The 12,575-nt window shown below is 40.9% G+C and overlaps 1 long non-coding RNA gene across 1 annotated transcript; it reads right to left on the reverse strand.

Moving 5' to 3' along the window:
* Nucleotides 1-522: 522 nt before the first annotated feature.
* On the reverse strand, nt 523-11,100 carry LOC139684499 (uncharacterized). The gene is made up of 3 exons (XR_011699922.1): nt 10,362-11,100; nt 1,714-1,889; nt 523-1,329 (listed from the first exon to the last, which is right to left on the reverse strand). It is a non-coding gene; the product is annotated as an uncharacterized lncRNA (long non-coding RNA).
* Between the last annotated feature and the right edge of the window lie 1,475 nt (nt 11,101-12,575).

The raw sequence follows: 12,575 nt of genomic DNA on the forward strand, positions 1-12,575 counted from the left end.
CTTTATTTCCTTTTAAGTGCATAGGAGATTTTTATTGACAGTATCAGACTTTAGGTCAGGTCTCTCATCATATTGGAATGATTCATCAAGCACATGCACCAAATATGTTGAACAAAACTATATGATAATCATAATCCAACCCTAACTAAAACACAGAAGAAACTAAAATGTGTTATTTCAATTAGAATGCATCCAACACATGCAAGAAAGGAAAGCAGACTAATTGGGATTTGCTTCCAATTCCTGCCTACACAGTAAAGTCATTATCATTGCCATTGGATTTACAATCTACAGTCCCTAATTAACATGGGCCGTTTCAGCTTTCCTTATATCCTTAAACTATTACAGTTATCCCACCACTCCTATAGTACCTGAAATGTTGCTTATGAATGTAGCTTTCTGTCACACAAAGTATCAAAAGTAAATCAATTTTTAAAAAGCAATTTTTGATAGCAAACTCTTTACTGTTATCAACTTGAGAAAGGTTTTTATCATCTATGAGTTACTGTTGATTGTGGGAAAAAAACTGAAGCAAAACAAACAAAAAAATCCAACCAACAAATGATGAAAAGTTAAAAGGCAATAAAATTTATTATTGACTAATAGGCATAGCGTAAATGGCCAAAGAGCATCTTAACTGCAGCTCCATACTTTAAACTTCATTTAATATAATTTAGTATTTTAAATTCAGTCCCACAGTCATGACCAAGTCAAGACAGCCACTGCAATGGATAGGACTCACATTTGCAAGTGTTGCTCTGCAGGTATTGAGTGATGGAGATCCATTTGAAATAAATTATTTCACAATAAGTACAATCTGAAGACGGTTAAATCAAAAGACTACATCAAATCAGTCCTTGAAAAAGAATTAAGCCTTTACCTTGCTTATATTACTGTGGAAGTACATAAAATACATTAAAATAGGTAAAAATTCCATTACCTTCAGAATACACTGAATTTTTAAAAAATGCTTATCATCAATGTCTCATTAGAGAGATGAAATTTGTTTATATTCATGGTTGGAAACTTATATTCCAACTGGAAGCTAAAAATGCGTGTCTTCTGTTTTTTTAAATACCAGTACAAATCTGTACCTGTGTTAGTATGTATGGCCAAACTTCGCGAACGAAGATTTGGGAAGGGCTGTCCCCACGTGGGTGTGCCCTTCCAGCCTGCGCAGTGGATTTTAGGTGAGGCACAGCGTGTCCTGAGGTTCATCTGCCGGCATTTCCCAGGAGGTCTCCCATCCAAGTACTAATCCGGGGTTGACCCTGCTTAGCTTCCGAGATCTGACGGGATCGGATGTCAGGAGGCATTTAACTGCCCAACCTGTGTTAGTAGAGTACAATCATTTAGACAAATACTATGTTTATTTACCTTGTGCTTTTTTGTCACTGTCATCTTCATTCTATAAAGAAGATATAAAATCTAAGAATCTCAGGCAATTGATTTCTCTTGCCCAAAGACAAGATCTAAACTGCTCACAGCACCTGTCCTTAAACCTTCAGTGACAAAGATAGCACAATCTGTCCAGCCATCTACTTCAGTATTTAACTACCCAAGTGTGAAAATGCTGCTTTTTCTTTTTCCCCTCTAATGCTGAACATAAATCTTTCTTCCTGCAAACTGAGCTGTTATTTCTTGTCTCAGAGCAAACATTTCAGATTCCCATTTTCAGATACACTTAGCATATTTGAACACAAGCCATCCTACCTTTGGCTGAACAGCCTGAATTCATTTTGGTAAGTTATTTTGTTCATTCATCCTTTTGTTCAGTTCATTTTGTTCATGTTGTTGGGCATGTCATGTTTTCCAGAAGGCTGTTTTTACTGATCCTTTGAGCTTTTCTCCAGTTGCCCAAAACTTTAATGAAATGCGCTCATCAAAACCTAAAAAAAAGCACTGCATTTTAGGCTTTATGAGTTTCAAATGCAGTGGACATATTACTTCATATATCTTACTGAGTATATTCTTATTTAATCATCTATACATTGTACTTGATCACTGGACAGTACCACAACAGTGGTAATGGATATTCAGGATAGCTACCAATACTCTCTGATCTTTCTTTGCAAATCTGTCATTCTCCATCCTGCATTTTTCATTTTATTATTCCAGCCTCCTTCACTTTGAAATATTTCTCTTTTATGCCCTTTACAATTTCTTTCTAAGCATCTGCTGGCAATCCTGAGCTCTTTATTCCTATAGAATTCTTTCCTGTGGGATTTTTCACTAATCATAATTTTATTTTCATCCTAGAAGTAATGAATTTTATAATTTCATTACCACAATCACCAGTGTTGCTTTTCACCTTCAAATTCTCACTCTATATGGAACACCAGATGCATTTCATCCTATTTTCCTTCTTACTGTTGGAATAACAAATCTGGCCAATACATTCAAAAAACTTGTTAATATTTTGGGGTTTGCTCCATGCTGCACTTCTACCAAAGTCCAGCCTAGTCTGAAATTATTTCATCTACCTCATCACCTTTGATTGATGTTTTATCCTCACTAACCATGGAAGTACCTTTGTGATTTTTCTCTTTTATCATCACTACGGACTTCAAACAGGTTTATCTCCTGACAGATTCTGCCTCTCAGAGGAAGGATGCATGCCTCAATATATGGACTAATATCTTACTCTCCTTCTTTGTCTATCCCCCTAATAAGGTTTCATATTCTATATTCTATATTCATATTCTATAATCATGAGACTTAGGAAATTACTATTAGACCAAACAGATCATGATCTTGATAAGGTAATAAGATTTCCAGCTCTTTACTTTGATATGCTTTGGCAGAAGGAAAAATTCAATGTGGCAGTTTGTAAATAAAATATAAACTTAGTCTAATTTAAATTAAATTGAATTTAATTAATCTTGGACAGTTACTTTTTATCTCCTTGATTTGTTTTTGTTCTCACTGCACAAATGGATGCATTACTGGCTACGTTTCCAAACACTGCAGTGTGATAACATGTTTTTTAAAACTGGGAAACTCATAACCCTAAAAGAAATCACTCACCTTAAAATAAATAGAGATAGATAGATAGATAGATAGATAGATAGATAGATAGATAGATAGATTCATACATACATACATAGATGATACGTATATTAAGGGTTACAGAACTTTTCTAACATTAGAAACTGTCTGATACAAATCTTGGATGTAGTACAGATTGCCGGCATTCTGTGCTAGTAACTATCATAAAAAACAACATATATACTCTCTTTCATACAAACAGTAGATTTTTTAACAATAAAGACTGAGGCTTAGAAAACAGATTCCATACCTCAGGGTAGAAAACTGGAAATTAGCTGAAATGAAATGGATGAATGAGCCAGATCCCAGGAGTTAAAGCAGAGAAAGTGACAGTGCCAACAGTAGCAAAAAGCATTGGAGGGGCAGAAGGGAAATTTATGTTCAGGATCTGGAAGATACATAAGGGATTGAAAATGAGACATGTAGTGCAGATACAGCTTTCATTCAATGGAGTTGAAAGTTTCTAACTATAAATCTGATATTATATAGCTTCCAGACACTTGAAATTGCTCAAGTCAAAATGCTGTTGGGAAGAAAATTTCAGCTTTATACTAACACTGTCCAACAGACAACAGTGACTGGATCTGAACAAAGGTGTGTCCTTTCCTCAGTGGCCACTTCAGCAATATCACAGAGACACTATGAGAGAGTTGTTTTAAAGACACCTCTGTCTTCATTTCTTCTTTATAAATGGAAAAATTTACTGTATCAAGGCTAACCAAAAGTACTAATGAATAAGTGTTTGGTTCAAAATAGATATACATAACATGTGCATTTATCACTGTAGGCACTGCATAAAGAACAGATTATCAGATTCTATTAATTGATTAAAAATGATTATGTGGCACGTACTGAGTCTACTTATGATGGAAACATGATAGGGAAGTTTATTATTCATGTAAATAGTCAGCTAGATGTAAAACAGAATAGTCATTGTATGAGAGAAATTAATTTATAGTTGTATTTATGGAATTTCTACAAATACATTAAGAAAGTACAATGCATATTTGCCAGTTTTAAAAACTAGAACTCAAATCACAATGCAGCAGAGCATATGTAATACATAATAACACATTATAATACATAACCACAATTCTAAATGACACAATGATTAGTAAGTTACTGCTAAATGCCTTTGAGGAAGTCTTGGTTCTCAGTTCATTTCTGTATAAATTTTGTGTCAAGACATTACTTTCATCACTTTAATTGAAATGATGTTATTTTATTAAAAGATGAAATATGTTTTCTTTTTCTTACCTGTAAAACTCCCATAATTTCTGTATCACTACATAACCATCATCAAATAAAATTTCTGTTATTAAAATTTGCCCAATATACTTGGAACTAAAACCTGGAATGTTCACTGCAGGGAAATTGATAAAAACAACAATAAAACATGCAAATAATGGACACATGGATAAATACCAGTAAAGAGGAAAGCATGAACTTGGCTTTTTAAAAACAAATCATATTTCACAAATCTTTTGGACCACTCTAGCTGCACTTTAGTTCTTCATTTTTCTGTTCCATGTGATCTTCCAGGATCAAACTCTCCCTCACTCTTAATGTACATAATGCTCCTATACCATTTCTTACATTATACTGAATACAGTTTCAAATGTCAGCTAGATACTGGCACAAACGAATTTGGCAGCATGTGGCAAGCATTATTCGAAGATGGAAAAATCACTTCTTTGCTCAACACTACCTTCTTTTTAATGCTGTTGCTTTACCATTTCATGAACCTATCTGCTGAAAAATTTAGATTACCTTTTTTTCTCTCTTTTTGCTTTGCTAAATCTGTCTGTTTCAAATTTGTAAATCTGATGTCTAGATCTGTGGTTCCAAAAATCATTTATTTCAGGGATGAGACTGTGAAATGTTACATTTATCTATTTTTAATGGAGGATATCTAGACATCTCTTGAAATCTCTTTCTCAAACAAAGACTACAGTAGGTTGTAAAAATGAAAACAGAAACTGGATTAGAAGCAGAAAAGACTGTAGGAACCAGGTTAGGCATTAGAAAAAATGTGTTAAAATGTATGTGTTCCCAGAGTAAAAAGGTGGACAGGATCATTTTACAATAGCTGATATCCAAGCATTTTTATCAGTCAAGGGAAGAAGAAAAACTAAATTGCATGTGGAAATTCCAGCAAATGCATGGCATAACATTAATGAAATATCTCTATGGCATTTTTTTCATTTGTTTATTTTTCATCCACTACTGCAACACTATTGGTGTTTCTACAGTATAGGCTGGAGACATTATCACCATGTCATCTGGCCCTACTCAGGGCAATAGCAGTAAGGAAAAATGCTCACAGATATCTCAAGAAAAAGACTTTTTACTGTCCGTAAAGATAATTATCAATGTTGTGAAGAGCACCTTTAGGATATTACAAGGGATACAGTAGGACAGAATGAAGGACATCAAGGTACCTGTCAAGAAAGTCAGACAGAAGATCTGAACTGAGATGGTTCAGCCAGGATGTGTTGGTATCTGATATAAATAATCACACTGATAACAAAACAAGCCATACTGGAAAACCTCTTATTTCCTAAAATGTTTAACTTCCTGACTAATTCTAATAGCAACAATTTGTACCAGGATATTTTCACAATTTAGTATTTCATAAATAAAACTGGATGCTGACAAGGAAAAATGCAAAGCCCAGTTTAAATTTTTCAGTGTAGGGAGTGAAGCTATTTTTTTACTCTAAGCGATTCACTTATTCTTTCTGTAAAAGCTTCTCACTAAGGATTAACAAACAAATCTTTACAAAGTAACTTTATTATTCAGGGTTCCTATTTTCAACATGCTGCATTTTCATGGTTCTAGCCTGCATCTCAGATAACCCACACCCTCTTAGAAGTGTCAGGCCTCGAGAATAAGTGCTGAGATAACATGCAGAGAATCAGAGGAAACCACTGGGAGAGCAAGAGCTGTGGAGTAAGCCTTTTGTAAGCAGTACACACTTCTATAACTGCTCAACTGAAAGGGATTTTGCCTGTTTCTTTTAAAGAAACTGAAGTTTCATAGGTAAGAGAAAAGGGGGAGGATTTGGATTGCTGCTATTTACGTTTCATGTGCACCATTATTTCCTCACAGCTCTGTAACATCCAGTTGCCTTATGTTTATATATTTTTATACAAATGTATGTCTTTCTAAATATAGTCACAGTTTCAACTTCTGCTGCTGCCTTTACATACGAAAAGCAGTTTCACAGATATCTCTCTGATATAACTAAGGTCTTTCACAGAATCAATCATGCCATATGGATTTTTTGCTTTGTACTGAATTAAACCATTCTTTTTGAGTTAGACGAAAGATTATGACTGCCACCATTTGGAATATCAAATTTTGGAAATACATTTACTCCAAAGTGTTCTAGTAAGTTTTGCACGTTAGTGTTACCATCACACATACTTACATTCATTGAGTGACTCAAACACTTCCTCTCTCGTAATGAAATTTGTCCGTCTTTATAATCTTATCGGAGTCTTTGCTTTCCACAAAACAGGGAAGAAGTTCGTTTGAAAGTACTTTTAATTATCTACTTACGTCTTAGAGACTGTTTTCAACTAGGAACGCTCTCCCTTCAAATAGGGAAGCCGGAGCTGCTCCTGCACCACCATCTAGTGGGGAAGAACCCCACTGCCCGTAACACAGCTGAGCTCTGGGAGTGTGAGAGCAGCTTCCTGACTGAACTCCCTAACTGATGGATTAACTGATGAATGACACATTATCTGGGCGGTCACGTGGTGTAATGATGAGCACTCCGGACTCTCTCCGGACTCTGGATCACAAGGTCATGGGTTCGAGTCTCAGTGGAGACCGTACCGGGCAGCTCAATGCCTCCCTGCCATCCGATCCCGTCAGATCTCGGATGCTCAGCAGGGTCAGCCCCGGTTAGTACCGGGTGCTGTGACAGTCTTGAGGTCCATCTGCCACGGCCGAGCGGGCTTGGACAGCGAAACGGTGGGGCCAGTTCTCTGCACGCTGTGCCTCACCTAAAAAATCCACTGCGCAGGCTCGAAGGCCACACACCCACGTGGGGAGAGCCCTGCCCAAATCTTCATTCGTGAAGTGTGGCCATACATATATACACATTACCTGATTCATCTAAATCTTTATGACCCAGATAGGAGGCTGAATGTAACATCAGAGTATGTGCAAGGACTAACTTAAGAGCTCTGGGTAAATCACCTTTTTTAAACTTCTACCTCCTTGGACCAAGAACTTCAGGTTAAAAATCAGAAATTGTTCCCTAACTGTTATTCACTAAAAATAATGGGTTTCTTGTAAATTAATGAGCCACAAACTTGCATAATTATTTCATAGAAGAAAAACAACTGGACACAAGTTGCACAACTCCTGAAACAAGGATAAGAAGACAAGAACGGAAAAAACACATCCATGGGGTAAACATTCAAAGAATAGAGGAAGATTTCTAACACATATTATCCTTTTTTGCAGCTTTAAAGGAAAAATTTGGTTCCAGGACAAACTATACATCCAAGTAGTGCTAAGATTCAAAAGCTATATTGATACTTTCAGGGATTTTAGAGGGACATGTAACTATTCACAAAATTTTACAGGGGTTGAGGCATATATTAGTGTATGTTTCCAACAGCTTTCAGCTATTAAAGGGTGTAATTTTTATCTTCACATGTCATTATCGTGTTTAGTGCTCTTTCTCTGACCTAACAATTTTCCTTTTCCACACTTCAATATATTCACAGAATCACACAATGGGTAAGGCAAAAGGGACCACAGTGGGTCACTTTGTGCAACCTCCCTGCTCAGGCAAGGGCCATCCCAGAGCACATGGCACAGGATTGTGTCCAGATGGTGCTTGAATATCTCCCGTGAGGCAAACTGCACAGCCTCTCTGGCAGCCTTTCCAGTGCACAGTCACCCACACGGTAAAGAAATTCTTCCTCATATTCAGGTGGAACTTCCTGTGCATCAGTTTCTTCCTGTTGCCTCCTGTCCTATTGCTTGGCACCACCAAGCAGAGCCTGGTTCTGTTCTCTTGACAGCCATATACTTCAGATACCGATAGACATGGATGAGGTCCCCTCTTGCTCATCTCCTCTCAATGCTGAACAGGTCCAGCTCTGAAATTCTTGACAGGAGAACTCAACAGAAGCTGGCAGATGCCATGAGGGGCATTCAGTTGTTTCATGCATTGCAAAAAAATTGTCAATACAGACAACCTTAATGCAACTAAAAGTAGCCATTGCAGCTTCTACAATGAAACCTTTACAGCTGTTTTGAAAAACAGAACCCAGAGTAGAAACAGAGGTTTTATATTATCTCCTTGTGTATTTCTAAAGAAGAGAAACAAGCTGTAGATTGCAACAGTAAATCCCACAAAATAACAATCCGCAATGCCATTGTTTAACTCCAACCAGCAGCCAAGCCCCACACAGCCACTCACTTACTTCCATACCAATGGGACTGGGGAGAGAATTGGAAGAGTAAAAGCTACAAAACTTGTGAGCTGAGATAAAGACATTTTAGTAGGGAAAGCAAAAGCTGTGGACACAAACAAAGTAACACAAGGAATTAATTCTTTGCTTCCCATGGGCAGCCAGATGTTCAGCCTTCTCCAGGAGAACGGGGCCCCATCCATCATGTGTACTGGTGACTTGGGAAGACAAACACCATCACTCCACTCATCCCCTCTTTCCTCCTTCTTCCCTATGCTTCATCATACTGAGCATGTGATGTGGTATGGAATATCCCTTTGGTCAGCTGGGGTCACCTGTCCCAGCTGTGTAATCTCCCAACTTCCCATGCACCCCCAGCATCCTTGCTAGCAGAAAAGAACCAGAAAAAGGAGAAGCAGAAAAGGCATTGGGTCTGTGTAAGCCCTGCTCTGCATTTACAAAAATAACTCTATTATAATCACTGTGTTCAGCACAAACCCAAAACACAGCCCTATACCAGCCACTGAGAAGAAAACTCTACCCTAGCCAAAACCAGCACAACACAAAGACCCCAAAAGAAATAAAACCCCAAAACTAAACCAACAAAGAATCACAGTGATCTTGCAAGGCTGTAGTGCAAAAGAGGACCTTTCTAACTTGAGAGTGTATCAGGAGGTCAGCAGAATCCAATACCACCTTCCAAGTTCCCAGTGCTCCCAACACTTTTTCATATAACAAGGAAAGCTCTACATCTGACAAGAAAACAACAAAATTTACTGAGTGAATACAGTACCCTGGTTTACTTTTTTTAAAAAACTCACCCAAGTTCTCTAAGCAAAAGCAGACATTTCTCATAAGCAATGTGTTAAACAAAATCTTGCAAATTTTTGTTGTTATTTTGCAAAATGGGTTTCCTTCTCCTTTTGCTTTTGAGGGCTATGGTTGCAGCTGTATGCTTTCTACACTGGTAAGGCAGGCTTGATGTTGAAATACAAACTGAATGCACAAAACACTTCTCAGACAAGAAGTTATGCAACTGCAACAATGCCTTGTGTGTTAAAGGTTACATGATACCAATATTGATGATTTGTCAGACACCTTGCTCGGCCTTAAGCAGAGGGAACTCCAATTCATAGATCCATTCATATCACTTGGGAAGCTTCTGGAAAAAGTTCTCCTGCACAAGCGCAACTTGTAGAAGTTCTTCTGCCAGAAGTCTTTCCACATGTTCCCATGTACCAATACATGCCTAATAACCTTAATAACTTGGAGTAAAAGTAACAACTTTCTTCTGCATTTACTTTAAGTTATATGCCTCCCTTTCTTCCTAAAAAATGTTCATGGCTCTTACCGTACAGTTCAATATGGTCCAGAACATCAGCCTGTGGGAATCAAAGAATAAAAGCGAACGGAAAGAAAAAGCATAGTTATGAGGAGGAACCATGATCTGAAAAATATGTCAAAGATGGAAGATACCAAAAGAAAAACATTTAATTGCAGGCATTAGGGTCAGGGAAAACTCTCAAGGGATCCAATGGCGTGAACCTAGAAGACAATCAGAGGACGGGAATTGGGGTTTCTAGTACTTAATACAGCCAAGAGACTGAAGAGACTAAAAACTGAGAAGAAATTAATAGGTTTTTACATGCTTTTATTTAGTATAACAGAAGATTTTTGAGGGCTTGAATTACCACTTGAAGTCGAGGGGAAGAGGAAATAGAGAAATGGAGGAGTAGTCAAAGAAACAGAAATTTGAGCTAAATAACTCCTTGCATTGCATTATTTTAAAAAGTAAGTACATTTACTACAATTCTCTTTAATTCCTCAGCAACTGCAATGGTGAAAGACTGTATAACAAAATTGATCCCACCTTACCTTACATAGGCAAGTGCTTAGAGAAACGAAGGTTAGGACCCCAGGGCTCAGGGCCGGGACACCATTCCTGCAGTTATTGCTGAAGAGAAGAGTTTCTGCAGAGCCCAGATGGAGGGAGCAGCTTCCCCGGCTCGGCGGGGACGATGCTCATCTCCAGGACTGCTCTCCTGGGGGACAGCGAGGTGCCGTGCTGGGTCCGCAAAGTTCCCCACAGGGAATCATAAAAAAATAAAACACAATAAAAGAAACAAAAGAAAACCCATTTCCCCCAATCACCATTTAAGCATTGTCGTACGTTTCCACCACCCTACGAAGAAAACAGGCTGGACCACCCCACCTGACGGCATTTAAGTGCCTTTTGAGGGTGACACAACCCCTGTAACGAAGCAATTCGCACCGCCCGGTGTCCCAGGGCAGGAGAGCCCCGCCAGGATCCCGCACGGTGTCCCAGGGCAGGAGAGCCCCGCCGGGATCCCGCACGGTGTCCCAGGGCAGCGGAGCCCCACCGGAATCCCGCACCGTTTCCGAGGAGAGTGGAGCCCCAGCCGGGATCCCACACGGTGTCTCGGGGCAGCGGAGCCTCGCCGGGATTCCCTGCGGTGTCCCAGGGCAGGGATCCCGCACAGTGTCCCAGGAGAGTGGAGCCCCGCCGGGACCCCGCACCGTTTCCCAGGAGAGCGGAGCCCCGCCGGGCCCGCACCGTTTCCAGGAGAGCGGAGCCCCGCCGGGATTCCGCACAGCTCCCGCTCCCTTCGGCATCCGGCAGGAAAGGGTTAACGGCGGGCCCGCGGCACCAGGCTGTTCCATTGCCTGCCACGGGGGGAACCCACTTACACATTGCTAATTATTCTCCATAAAATAACGCTAATACTCCGAAAGGAGAGCTATAAGAGGTGGCTATGAAGCAGCAGAAGCAGGTTTGTGAAGTAAAAGGGGTGGGCCTGAGGTAAAATCCTGAAGGCACCTTCCTCCGTCTCCTGCGTGGGCCAGTTGCGCTCAGCCCGGTCTGAGGGAGGAGGAGGCGAGGCGGCCCCGCTGGCAGCGTGTGGGGGGCTCGCAGGGCGCTTCAGGAGTTTCAGATACACTTTAATTTCTCCTTCCAGCATCACTGGGGTCGGCCTCCTCACTGGCTGTGCGGGACAGGCCGCGTTTGCCCGGGCGGGCCTGGGAGAAGGGCGGGCAGGGAGCGGTGCCGGCAGGAGGGTCTGAGGTGACAAAGGCGCGGCAGCAGCGCCGTAAGGGAGTCAGTGGCTTTTTTGGTGCAAATGATGACATAATCTCGTGCCGAGCCCCGTGGAAGAGGTGTGGCGAACAGGCTTGGGAATTCTGAACGTGAACACGAGTAGCTGGACCGTGTGTCACGGGCGGTGCCGGAGCCGGAGCCGGAGCCGGAGCCGGACGCGACCCGGGCGGTGCGGGGGCCGAGGAGGCCTGGGCAGCTCCGTCGTGCTCCCAGTGTGTGAGAGACATCCACAGGGTGGTCCCGAGTGTCTGAGAGACACCCAACCCACGGGGCTCCGAGTGTCCGAGAGACACCCACGGTGCCCCGAGTGTCTGAGAGACATCCATGGGGTGGTCCTGAGTGTCTGAGAGACACCCACGGGGTGGTCCTGAGTGTCTGAGAGACATCCATGGGGTGGTCCCGAGTGTCTGAGAGACATCCACGGGGCTCCAAGTGTCCGAGAGACACCCACGGTGCTCCGAGTGTCTGAGAGACATCCACGGGGTGGTCCCGAGTGTCTGAGAGACATCCACAGGGCTCCAAGTGTCTGAGACACCCACCAGGCTCTGTAGGATCCATTTAATACGTCAGTGCAGGGAAAAAAACAAACCAAAATACAACTTTTCGGGGTTTTTCTTGGCTGTTACCGATAACAGTTTCTCAAGATAGCAACGAACTGGGTTCTTAGGTCTGCACCTGGACAGAAGGAAACTGATGGCATTTCACGTGTTATGAAGGAGGTGGTTTATCAGCAGCTATTAGTGATAAACATAGGAGAGCTTTCCATCATACTAAAAATATTTCTGCGGAATCATAAGCAGGGGCAGTGCTTCCCAGGCAACTATAAAATGCCAAGCCCACTTCCTCTGAGAAACTGAAACTTAAAAGCAGATGAAACCCACACAGAATAAACAAATTTTGAGTGTAAAATAAGTAAGTAAGAGTGGTATTGTCTGTGGGAAGCCAATTTAATTTTAGCAATGTATTTTCTT

This window comes from Pithys albifrons, chromosome Z (assembly GCF_047495875.1).
Source record: "Pithys albifrons albifrons isolate INPA30051 chromosome Z, PitAlb_v1, whole genome shotgun sequence".
Classification (NCBI taxonomy): domain Eukaryota; kingdom Metazoa; phylum Chordata; class Aves; order Passeriformes; family Thamnophilidae; genus Pithys; species Pithys albifrons.